This window comes from Manis pentadactyla, chromosome 16 (genome assembly GCF_030020395.1).
Source record: "Manis pentadactyla isolate mManPen7 chromosome 16, mManPen7.hap1, whole genome shotgun sequence".
Lineage (NCBI taxonomy): Eukaryota > Metazoa > Chordata > Mammalia > Pholidota > Manidae > Manis > Manis pentadactyla.
Genome location: NC_080034.1, coordinates 73,468,139 through 73,480,530, shown reverse-complemented (window position 1 = coordinate 73,480,530; position 12,392 = coordinate 73,468,139). Strand labels below are relative to the sequence as shown.

The window sequence follows — 12,392 nt, the reverse complement described above, 5'->3', positions numbered from 1 at the left end:
GGATCACCAGGTGACAATGGATGTGCATTAATTATTTTTTTGATGAACAAAAGTAAAGGAGAAAGTTATGTTACATCATCATATAGCCTAGCTCCCAAATTTACTTGGAAGTGTGAAAAAGAGAGGGAGAATGTTGCAGATTATTTATTTCTTTATTCTCATATGTCCTGGGCTATCCATCTAGACTGCTTAAGTTTGGAGTTAGATAGGATATGCAAAAGCATCAAGATTATTTATTTACTCTACAACTATTTATTCAACAAATACTATGTACCAGGCTCTGTTCTACACCCAGGTGACACAGGCAAAATCCCCAGAGACCCTATGCTCATGGGCCTTATATGTTAACAAAAATGTGCTAGAGAAAGCGTTGTCTGGGGAGGTAACATCTGAGCCGAGTGCCAGACAATGAGAAGGAAAGTTGCTCCGTAGATGCAGCAGCAGGTGGGAAGCCTGGGAGAAAGAAATGAGATTGGTTATCTGAGGACCAGAAAGAAGGCCGGCTTGGCCAAAGAGGAGTAAGGGGATAGCGTTGCAAGTAGCATTAGTCTAGTTGTTTGTGGGAAATGCATCCTTTTTTCTTTTTCAATTTAAAAACATAAATGAAAATATAGTAAAAATGAATGCAACCAGCAACCCATGCCATCACTGAGGTATTCCCAGCATACTTTAACCAGCTAGCCTGACGTTACCAGAAGACGACAATGGCCACGGTGTTAGACTTGCTCTACCAGATGTTTATGAAGTCAAAGGAAAGGAAGGTGACCTAATCTACAGGCTGCAGATATTGCAAAAATTCTGACATGAAAAGATATTAAAAATTTTATGCTCCCTAATATAGGAGAAATAAATGGTGCCTAGAAATTCTGAGGATTTAGTTCTTAAGGAGAAATTACTCCATTCATCTAGATACTTTTCTATATTAGAAACAGATGTGAACCATTAGATTGTTTGACGTTTTTTCTTCCAGTTATTTCTTTTAGGTAGAACAGGCTTCTGATAATGGCATCATATTTTTAAAATATCCTAAAGTAGTGAATGTTGTCAAACTTCTAGAATAAAGATTTTTAATCTCGACTTTAGAGTGTCAAGTGAAACAATTTGGAATTGTACACATAATTTTGTATATGTGTATATGAGTGTAATACACTAGAGTCAAGCGAACTATAGAGGAGATTTGGAAGGCTTGCTACTTGGGTTTAAATCCTGGCTCTGCTGTTTATTAGCATTTGACCTCTGACCTACTTAGCTGTGCCACCATCCCTTCCTTTGAAAAATGGATATAATATTACCTACCTAGTAGAATTGTTTTGATGCTTAAATGATTCAGTGTGTTTCTAGACTATAGTACAGTGCCTGGAATATATATAATCAATACTTCTTATGTGAATTTTTCTGGGAAGAGAGTCCATCGTGCAAAGCCCTTTCTTTCCTTACCCCAAATAAAGCAATTTAAGAGGGACTATCTGAACACTTCAGGAAAGATGATTTTTCAGAGTGGCAATGGGCTAACATGTTGAGATAGTTAAAATATCAATCTGTGCATGTGATTTCCTCTCTGAGGATACACTCATTATTCTGATCTTGTTTCAGAACCACTAAGGTTAACATCTCACCTTCCTGTATTATTAATTCTTCTCAGTTTCATGTTAAAGATTTTGTTCCAGTAAAAACAGTAATAACTACTTAGCCTTGAAACCTTCTTCCAATATGGTATTATCTATCATGGAGGAGAAAAAAATTAGAGTTAGTTTAAATAGAGTTTTAGAAATAATCTTCAGTTAAAGCAATTACGGTTTCAAAGAAAAGTCCTCTCTCTTTTTTCTTTAATAGTCCTTTCTATTTGAACTGCCACTCTGGTAACCTTTTGCTAATTTTAAAATAAAGAGCACTTCCCACCAGTAATAACTACCAGGTTTGTGTATGTCAATGGCTGGTACATGCAGGAGACAGGGTTTTCCAAAACCCCAAAGAAAGAAGTATTCCCCCAAGCTGAGTTTTCTTTTTCTCTTTGAGATATTCAGAGATGCCCCAAACCATGGCAGGGATCATGAGTACTTCCCAAGCCGATGTGACCTCTCTGCGTTTTGAGTTCTGTAGATATAAGGCTAAAGAGTGCCTGTGTGGTGCATATCATAGACAAGACTTCATAGAAAAAAAATACAGGAAATTGTGGTCAGCTCTCGATGGCCATCATGCAAACTATTTTTTAACATATAATGTAGCTGGAATAAAATTTGTGTTTATATGTTTGCATGCATCCAACACAGCAGTCGGAAAACTACTTAAAATCAAATATCAAATAACCTATTTAAATCATGGCCAGAGTTAAATGAGCATTTGTGTGCCAGTCTGGGTAACGTTTACTCACCACATTTTATATGAACAAATGCATTCCATTGTTTAAATCAACTTACTAATACATGTTGGAAACACAAACTCTGCTTAAGCAGGGCGAATGCCTTAATGTAAATCTCTGTTCCAGGAGGCACTTTTCAGCACTTTCTCTTTCCCATCCCCCAAATATCCACTTCTTTCTATACTGTTTTGGCTTCTGGCAAATTTTCCCATGAGTACATTATTTTGTCTCTTATTAGTCTGACTGACGTCTGGCACCGTATCTGTTCAATTTGTCTATACAGCATTGAATTAAGGCTAATATCAGCAGGAGCCCAGGCAGCACGACGAAGCCGGTTCATACTGACTACAAGCAGGGCCTGGACCCCGTCCTGGGACCCGACCGACTGAGCGAGTCCCAGGACAGCCAGGGCCTGACTCAGAAGGCCAGGTGGCTCTCTCCTTCGTCCGTGACTTAGCCCCCTGCACATCCAAGGCGGTGGGCCGGGGCACCGGGATGCCTTGGGCGTGGGAGGACTCTGCCCGCAGGCCGGGCTCTTTGGGGTGAGCAGCTTTCCACCAGCTGCAGAGAAAGCGATGAGCCTCCCCCAGACGAAGAGCCAGGACGCCGGTGTGCCCGACGGCGCGTGCCCTTGAGCACCCCGCCTTCACTCGGCGATCGAGCCTTTTCTGGCCTCCACCACCTTGATGGTCAAGGAGTGTGAGAAGATCGAATCCCGAGCTGGAAGCCTGGAGGGCCCCAAGGCCGCCGTGGAGCACCACTCCAATGAGACCCAAGGGCAAACCGAGAGCCGCTTTCAGAGTGATGTACCTGGTGGCCAAGCCAGGGAGCGACAGGTCCCAGAGCTCCAGGTGCACGTCAGGCGAAGGCCGCCTCCCTTTCCACAGGCTCCAGGAGAAACGTGGCCAGAGACTCGCCTCTCGGAGATGTCGTAGGGTTGTGGGGCCTCAGCCTGCTGGACAGCCTCCGGTACAGCCTGCTGGTGTGAACCCCGCTCAGAGCACGCAGCCTTTGGGGTCAGCCAATATAAAGCACAGGTTAGAACGTACAAGTGCTGGACCACAAAGCCCCCAACGAGCTGCTGGTCGACGCCACAGTGCTGGGGACTGAGGAGAGAGGAGCGTTTGATTTCTGGAGGTGTTGCACATTGTGAATCCAGCCACGTAGCCCCAGTAAACTGCATGTGGCAAGCAGCCCCCTCAGGTTTATAAAGGTTTGTGAGCCCCTTTCTGGCAGAGGTGTGGTAGCACCTTAGCCAAGGCCACTGAAACTGAGACTTCTGTCTTGCCCCTAGCAGGACATTATCTGTATTACAAAAGCTTTGGAAATCAGAGGCAGAGACACCATGCAGAACCCCAAGCCAGCGCTGGTGGTAAGTGGTGAGGCTTTATTCCACTGGCCTTTTCTGTGTGCTGCTAGTCCCAACGAGACTCGCCTGTGACACGCATGGGACAGGGACACAGAGTGTGTAACTCATCAGCTTTGACATTCAGATACAGAGACGACCACACAAAAGTGGCTGAAATCAGCGCAGACGACGCACTCTAAGATGACATCAGCCTCTTACCACTGTGACCCTTCACAGTGACCAGGTGGTCCCAGAGCCCTGGGAAACTGGGGCGGATGGTGATTCTGATTTTGGTGCAGGTGTTCCATGGATCCAGGGGTCCTTCCCCATGATTTTCCCAGAATACTCAGATTCATGTCATCATTAGTCCCTATGGGAACAGGGAATCCTTGGCCCAGCCCCTAATAATTTTTCCTTAAAGGGGGTGGGGAAGATGGTGATCAGGAGATAAAGAGGGGCAGGGTATCTCTGGGTCAGCAAGCGAGGCCCAGTGGCTACTGACGGCTCAACTAAATGAACTTCCAGTGCTTTCTCTCTGCTCTAAGCCCAGTGTGAGTTTTGGGGACCCTTGATTCCTTTCCCAGCTTGGATTTCACCTGTTACAGTTTATGATTGTTGGCAGAAGACGTGAGACTGCTAGATCACAGACGGAACTTCATTATGCATGGTGCAGTAGGCAGCCCGAACTCCATGTCCCCCTGGCCCTCATGTCCTCAGAGCCTCCCAGGAGGTGTGTGTGTGTCCGCAGAGCATTTGTGTCACAGAGAAATCTTGGTTTAGGAAACCCCAATTGATTACAAGGGGCTGCAAGCAAAGCTGTGTAACTTTTGCTCCAGAGAGAGACACTGTCTTTATTACACTAGACAGCAAACTTGTCCCCTTTTCCTCTACCTTCCAAGGTGATTCTCTGCCCAAACATCTCTAAATAGACCGTAACAAAGGCTGCCAGTGACTCTGCTTGCAAGATGTGCAGATGCGTGAGTGACCTGCAGAAACTCTCTCCCCCCATGACTAACTCCTCATGCTGTTGAGATGCTTGCATGAGACAAGAGGGTTTATAAAGCATTTCATGAATATTAGTCTTCATTCCGTTGTTATAATTTTCTTAGAAAAAGCCTTATTTTTTAAAAATAGAGTTAGACATTTTAGTTTATTAAGTTTTATAGTCTTCTGTCTAAGAACAATAAAACTATATATACAATAATGATTTGAAAGCCAAAAGAACTATTCTCTGTGCTTAGAGAATGTAAAAATAATATTCAGTGTTTAGTGTGCAGACAATTCTAAAGATGGTATATATTAATAAAAAACGGTTCTTGAACTCTCACAATAAATGGCTGGCATATCTTAGCATGGTCATGTTTTTCCACAGTTATAAGTTCTAATTGAATGCTTTAAGTTAATAAGTAGATAATGTATCATTAGCAAACATTTCGTTTAAGAAAGCAAATAATTCTTTGTATTATTTCTGGAGCCCTAAGTAGTGTTTTTTTACAGCCTTATATGTATGTATTGGTCTCTCGTATGTGTTGCAAATTCTTGGTTTTTCAAAGTTTAGCAAATATTTGTCAAGACCATCTGCTTCTACATCTAGTTTCACAGCTTTGCCATAGGACTTAAGGTTTGTACAAATTTTGGTGGGAAAGTAGCACCTGTTTTTGCAGTACCGCTGCTTAAGCGAGGCTTAATATTCTCTTTTTTTAAGTTTTCATTATGTAAAAATTTCAACATATACAAAAGTAGAGAAAATAGTATGAGCTCCATTTACTTACTGCCCGACTTCAAGGATGATCAGTTCATAGCCCATCTTGTTTCATCTCTACTGCCAAGCACCACCACCCTCCCCATGCACCCTCAGTTATTTCAAAGCTAATCCCAGATGGAATATCATTTCTTCTGGAAATATTTCAGCAAGTTTCTCTAATACTTAAGGGCTGATTTTTAAAAGCATAGTGACAATACCTTTAACACATTTAAACGTAATAATTTCTAAATATCAAATATCTAGCCAACTTCACATTTCTCCCAGTTATTTTATAATTTACTTTAGTTTTTATTTCTGGTTAGTTGCTTCATTTTTGAACTAATTAACAGATAAATTGGGATTGGGATCCACATAAAGACCCTGTGTGAAGATGTAAGTTTCCCAGGCCTCTTTTACCCCATTTGGCTGCACTTGGCAACATTTTTTGTTGAAGAATCTGGATCATTTTGCCTGTGGACTTTTCTACATACTGGATTTTCCTGATTTTATCCCTGTGGTATTATTTGCCATATTCTCTGTCCCTTGCATCTCTTATGTCTAAGGACCTGGTAAGATTCAAGTTCAGTTTTTGCTTTTTAGGGGCTTTTTTATTCTGGTGAGACAACCTGAAAGGTGGACGTGTGTGGGAGATGATGTCAGCAGCTCTCCTGGTGTTGGAGCAGGAGCCCGTCCTCCAGAAGGGCCCCCCGCCTGGCGATGTGCTGAATTCCCTGTTCCTATGAGGATGGCTTCTTCTCCTCAAGGAGTCAGTCCTCCCATGGTTCTGCTTACAAAGGAAGGGTGACTGGCTGCATCTTCCCACTTATTTACCAGGTCACATAATGATCAAACGCTTTCTTAGCATCCAGAGTGGCTGGTTTGTGATTTATTTTTCAAGTATCACTATAAACTCACACATTTAAGCATATCTGATTTTCTAGCCAGAGTAGGTAGGATTCATCTTCACTGATGGTGAAATTATTCCCTTCTTGGCTGGCAAGAGTATATCCCGATTGGCTGCTAAGTCTTTTGATAAGGAAGCATCTTCTGTGTTCTCCATGCATATTCTGTGTTCTCCTTGCTTAGATCTGGAATCAGCCATTTCTCCACAAAGCCTCATGTCCTTTTATGGGAAATAACATTGATAGGCCACAATCATGACATTTTTAAGGAGGAAAACATGCACTCTAGATCAGGCAGCCCAGGAGACCAGTAAAATATTGGAATATTTTTGAGACTCAACAAAGGAGAACAGGAGGAAAAGATGTGGGAAGGATTTATGCTTTTCTGATTTATTCACTCAGTCAGAATATTCACTGTCTGCAAAACACAAAAGGAAGATTTAAGCTAAATTAGATCCTTTGTTTCAGAGAGGAGAGCATAGTAGTTACCATTTGCCTGAACACACATTTATTAGCTCAGGGTATCTATTAAATGAAAAATTCTTAGTCTTGCCCCTAAGTACCCCCTTTAAAACTGAATTTGCTTTAAGGAGATGTTCAAAAAACCAGGTATGGTTTCCTGCTGGTGTGACTGATTTAATTCTGCTCCACTTCATTCTGCTCATGCAGCCTTATTTGCACTGCTTCCTCCAGCCTGTTTTAGGCCCGATACCACAATTTGGTCCGTTTCTGTCGGTAGGAATGTCAGGAAGGGGCTGAAGAGAGCAGGTATGTCCGCTCCCCGCTGTGGTCCCCAGTGCTGGGCTGGGGGAGGGGTGCAGCTCTGTGTTTGGTGACCTGCAGTCTCAGAGCCTGTGATGGGCAGCCCCCGGCTCGGATGTGCATTTTGATGAGGCTCCCAGGGCAAATCTAATGGAAGGCTCTGCCCAGCTGATGCATAGCTGGCCTCCTGCCCTCGCTTAACACACAAGGCATCCCTCATACCACATACCGTAGTCTATTTTTGGATTCTGTTCAGACTAACTCGGAAAGTAAGATATTTTTTTGGCTTGTTTAATGAAACTGGACGCAGGAAAAGGGGGGAAAGGATTGCTCCAACTCTCAGCCGCATTTAGCATACAGATGGTAACTGTAGGAGGTGTGAGTGGAAAAAAAAATGAGTCGATCAGGAAGATTTGCTTGAGTGAATTTTGATTTTGTTTCCAGCAGACCTCCTCACATGGCATTGTTTATGCAAATAGACCCTCTTTTCAGAAACCGTCTGGCTTCAGAAAACCCCTGTCAGTGGAGCATAAAAGCTAAGTTGTACAGCAGCAGTTAGCAGACCTGAAAAGCTGGCTGAATGGAGCAATGGATGCAATCTGCAGGCAGGCAAACACAGGGACCATTGTTCTCGGGGTCGCAGTGGTGTGGGGGGAGACAGCAGACCCCGGAGCAGGAGAAAAGGCCCAGAGAAAAGGGCAGTCACCCTTCTGCTAGAGAGAAAGAGAAAGCCCGAGAAACAGCAGCCCAGGATTTTATACACAAAGACGCTGAAAAGACAAAAACAGATTTCACCCTTCCTGCTCTATTTTTAGTGGTCTGATACATGGGAGTATTTTTTTTAGTCTCTGTCTTTCCATCTTTTACTCCTCTTAGATAAGATTTAGAGAAAGGAATAAATAGTGTTAGGTGCTCACAAAAAAGGACACAGGCTTTTGCTTCCATTTTCCTTTTCATTTATATTCTGACTAGAATTTCTTGTAGGAGCAAATGAGTAAATTTTATTCATATTGATGGCAGAGGTAAAATGGGAAACCTGAGGGTTTTTTCTAGGTAATATGTATTTTCCTGGAAAATGTGCCAGGCACAAGGAGCTGGGAATCTCCATTTCATTGCAGTTGGCTTGGGTTTACATGTGTTTATTTGCATAAACAGATAGAGCTGTCCACAATACATATATTGTATGTACACCATGCATGGGCTGTTCTAAAAATATAACTGCAGCACTAAGAACAATGACTTTTCAAATCAAATATCAGGGAACAAAGAATCATATAAATCCTGAAGTATATTTTGCTCCCCATAAAAGATTGTTTTTCTTTTGTTTTGCACTTGGTGAAGGACACATTTTTCTCATAGAATTTTTCTTGCATAAAATCCAAGGTGATGAAGGCCGTTCTTATTAATAGATTGAAAAACAGTTAATTTTCCTCTTGCATTCTTTATTATAACTTAATTGAGAAAAAGCTCACTTACTCTCTTTTTTCTGTATGAATATATATGTTTTCCTTAACTGGACATCAATATCTGTAATGACATAGATTGTAAAATGTAATGTAGTTGTGTATGAATGATAACACTGACACTCTAATAATGGATATATGCTTTTTACTTCAACATAGGGTAATATTTGTTTACCTATTCTGACCGTGGCTCTCAGAGTATTATTTATTTATTTGTAAACTAGAATAGAAAGCCATCTACTCAGATCAGGGATAAAATTAAAAAAATAAAAAACTCTAGGCATGGGCTGCCTAAGGGAAATGAATAATGTGTTTTTAATGTTAATAGTCCACCTCTCTTGATTCTACTGTCTTTTAAAGTGATGAACAAGTCCTAGTATTCTTTTAAGGGCATTGTGTGATCACAACCAAAACCTAAAAAGCTGTCTTCATGGGGTTTAGGAATTGCTGGTCACCCCTAGACTGTCCACATTAGAAGCACCCCTTTTTGAGTGGCGCCACCTGAGACAACCAAAGAGAGTGGGAGCCCCTGCCACTCATGGGCCTGCCGCCCTCTGGGAGCACTGTCTCATTTGCTCCCCCTTTTCAGCCATAAGACAAGAACAGACATCTTAGGGGGAAAGTTAGGGGCTCTTGGCAAAGGGTTATTTTCCATCTGTCATCAGTTTGGATTTTACATATCAATAAAAAATTAATAAACCAATTTCAGGCATATATGACACAGTTAATGCGAAAGGCCTATTGTGAGGAGAGAAATAGTATATTCTTATCAGTGGATTTAAACAGCTATTCATCATTTCTAAAGGGCAATTATTTGGAATCCATTAAACTGGAATTCATAATACCCCTGCATACTGAATTTTAAATAGAAATCTGTATTTAGATGAAGGAATACATTAGTATAAGTCATTAGAGCACTGAAAATCCATGACTTGTTCATTCTTCACTTTTTTTTTTCAGATAATATGAAGCACCAGGGATGTTGGCCCTTTAGTGAAACTAAATTAAAAAACTATGCACTATTTCAGTGGCACTGCTAGGGGTAATAAAGTTTTATATCTTTTTTTTTTGTTTATCTTCATGTTCCAGTTTTCCTAATTAATGCACACGAAATGAATCATCCCATGGAAAAATCCCAAGAAATCAGTAGAAAACTCTTCACTCAAACATAGTGGCCTCTCTCTGCACCCTGTCTTCTCTGGCTACCTGTGTGTTTACATCCTGAAAGTCATTGCTTACGACAGCGTAATGAGGCTAAAGGGAAGGAGACACAGATGGACCATCACACAGTTTCAAATAGGGTAGAGAAAGCTCAGTTCCAATTAATGAAAATTTAAATTATAGAATATTTAAAAATAAATTTGGTCCTAATAATTTTAAATAATATGAAAATATTGCTTGTTAGGCCTCTTTTAATACATGGGTAGGGAACATATAGGTCTTATGTTTATGTATGCAAAGTGTTTTATTGCTGTAAAGGGATAGAAGGAAGCTTGGTTACCAGACATCTAACCTAGTCAAGCAATAAATTTTACATTATCAATTTGTTTAACATCCTCTTTACCTACATAAACTGTGCAAAATAAATTATAGTTCATCCTGTGCATGAATAAATGCCAACTCTAAGTGAGTGTGGACTGATAGAAGTTTCCTATATAACATCTCTATTCTCCCGGTTTGGACTTCTGTTAAAATATATGTGATAGTTATTTATTTTGACTTGGAGTACATCTATTTAGCAAAGGGAAAATTACAAGAAAGATGAAGATAAAGAAGACCTCACTAACCTGGACTATTTTACACAGGTTTTTACTAAGTCCCCTGCTCCTCAACACACACACCCATTCCTCCACTACATGCAAATCTTAATGAGACAAACTAATGGAAAGGCAACTAAAATAATACTCATATGCTCCACATGTGTTGGTGTGCACTGGCAATAAATCAGATTTCTAAAAAACACAGCATATGGTCCTATCGCTTGTGGCTTCATTGGCAGCGGTGTGAATGCAGGCTGTTCCAGCATCCACACCACTAACAGTTTTCTCGACAAGAAACTAGGTTTTGAACATGTGTACAAGCATGGACATCTGCTTATATGTGCATGTACATGTAAGCAAGCATACACCATATTCACATACTTCGTATCACACCAAATCATATGCTAGCAAGCTGGGTCACATTGATTTACAAGGAACGATTACCAAAGTTCAAAGGACTCAAAGTCTTGGGTAATACAGTGTCACATTAAAAATGTATTGCAATGTGCTTATGCAGCCAGGCCACGGGAAACCCAGCCAGGTGCTGGGGTCTGCGGCTGCTCTGGATTTTTTTCTAGATACACCTTTATGATGTTTGCTTTTTTTCCTAATCTGGGTAAATTTATCCTTACTTTCTTAGTTGACAAAGTAAAATCAAGCACTGGCTAAGCAACTTTTAAAGACGTATAAAACTTATTTTTCTGTATATTGGATATAAACATATATGTCATATACAACATGCTATTCATAGAATATATGTCATATATGTGTGCGTATGTGTATAAAGTAGTGAGCAGATTACTATAATAGCTGCATTTACTCAGAGCCTTTCTCTAGTTTGCTGGAGCGCTGTAACAAAGCACCACAGACCGCGAGGCTTAGACAGCAGACGTTTATTGCCTCATAGCTCTGGAGGCTAGATATCCAGGATCAGGGTGTCAGCAGGGTGGCCCCTTCTGAGGGTGGGAGGGAGACGCTGGTACAGGCCTCTCCTCTAGTTCTGGGGGGTTGGCAGTGATCTTTGGCTGGCCATGTTCCTTGTCTTGTAGACGTGTCAGCCTGCTCTCTGCTTTCATGTCCAGATGGCGTCTCCGAGCTCATGTCTGTGTCCGAATTCCCGCTTCTATAGAACAGCAGTCATATTGGATCAGCAGTGCTCCAAGGCCGTGATGAAGGCTTCTTGAGTCCTGATAAGTCAGGAGAACCCGACCGCCAGGGCCATGCCTTCCTCAGGCATAAGGCCAGAGGCCTTTGATCTCTACCAAGACTACAATTTTCCCAGTTGAGAATTATGGTGATGTCATAGGTGACTTGTTTTGAAAATTTATACCAATACTTCTTCTAGATTGAAAGTGTGTCAACCAATAACATCTTTTTATAAAATGATTAGAATGGAATGCTTACCTTGGAAACCTTGCTCACTATATACCTCATACATTTTATTTAACTTTGATCCTATTTTAAGAGAAATACAATAGTTGATCATCAGATTTCTAATGTAAAAATATAACATTTTATGAACATGAGAATACAAATGTGAGTCATATATGCTCTACATTTAATGAATGTTTATGAAATTAGTTTTGAAATTTTGTTTAGTGCACATTAGAAAGCAGAAAATGACTGGCCCATTGGAAGGCATGAATTAAAAAAATACATAATTACTTGGTGAGCAGTAGACAGCAGCTTGGGAGAAACTGTGATAGAAAATCAAGAAAAAATTTAGATGAAATTAAAAGATTATCGATGTGATTAGAATATATTTAGTCTGAGAAGAACTTTCACACACTGATTAGAATATTCTCTTTATCTAAAAGGCAGGGAGGTTCTGTCTATCTACCTGCCTAATGGCATATGAAGAGCAGAGAAGCTCTGAATGAATTCCAAAACAGCAGAGTTTGAAGAAGCAGGTTAAAGACTGTAAGAAATAAATAATGTTCAGTAAATTACCATATTACCTATGGTGCTCTTTTCCTTGTGCTGGAATTTTATTCTTTGCATCTGTCAATGATAAAATTATTAAAATTAATTAAAATTACATATATAAGTTTTGA

At 40.7% G+C, this 12,392-nt stretch overlaps 1 long non-coding RNA gene across 1 annotated transcript in view; it reads left to right on the top strand.

The window, feature by feature from the left end:
- The window catches only part of LOC118907951 (uncharacterized), a 163,479-nt gene extending 151,951 nt beyond the window's left edge, over positions 1-11,528 (top strand). The window contains exons 3-4 of the long non-coding RNA XR_005023043.2: positions 9,668-9,879; positions 11,473-11,528. This is a non-coding gene — a long non-coding RNA (uncharacterized LOC118907951). The remainder of the gene's footprint in view (positions 1-9,667; positions 9,880-11,472) is intronic.
- Positions 11,529-12,392: the final 864 nt, after the last annotated feature.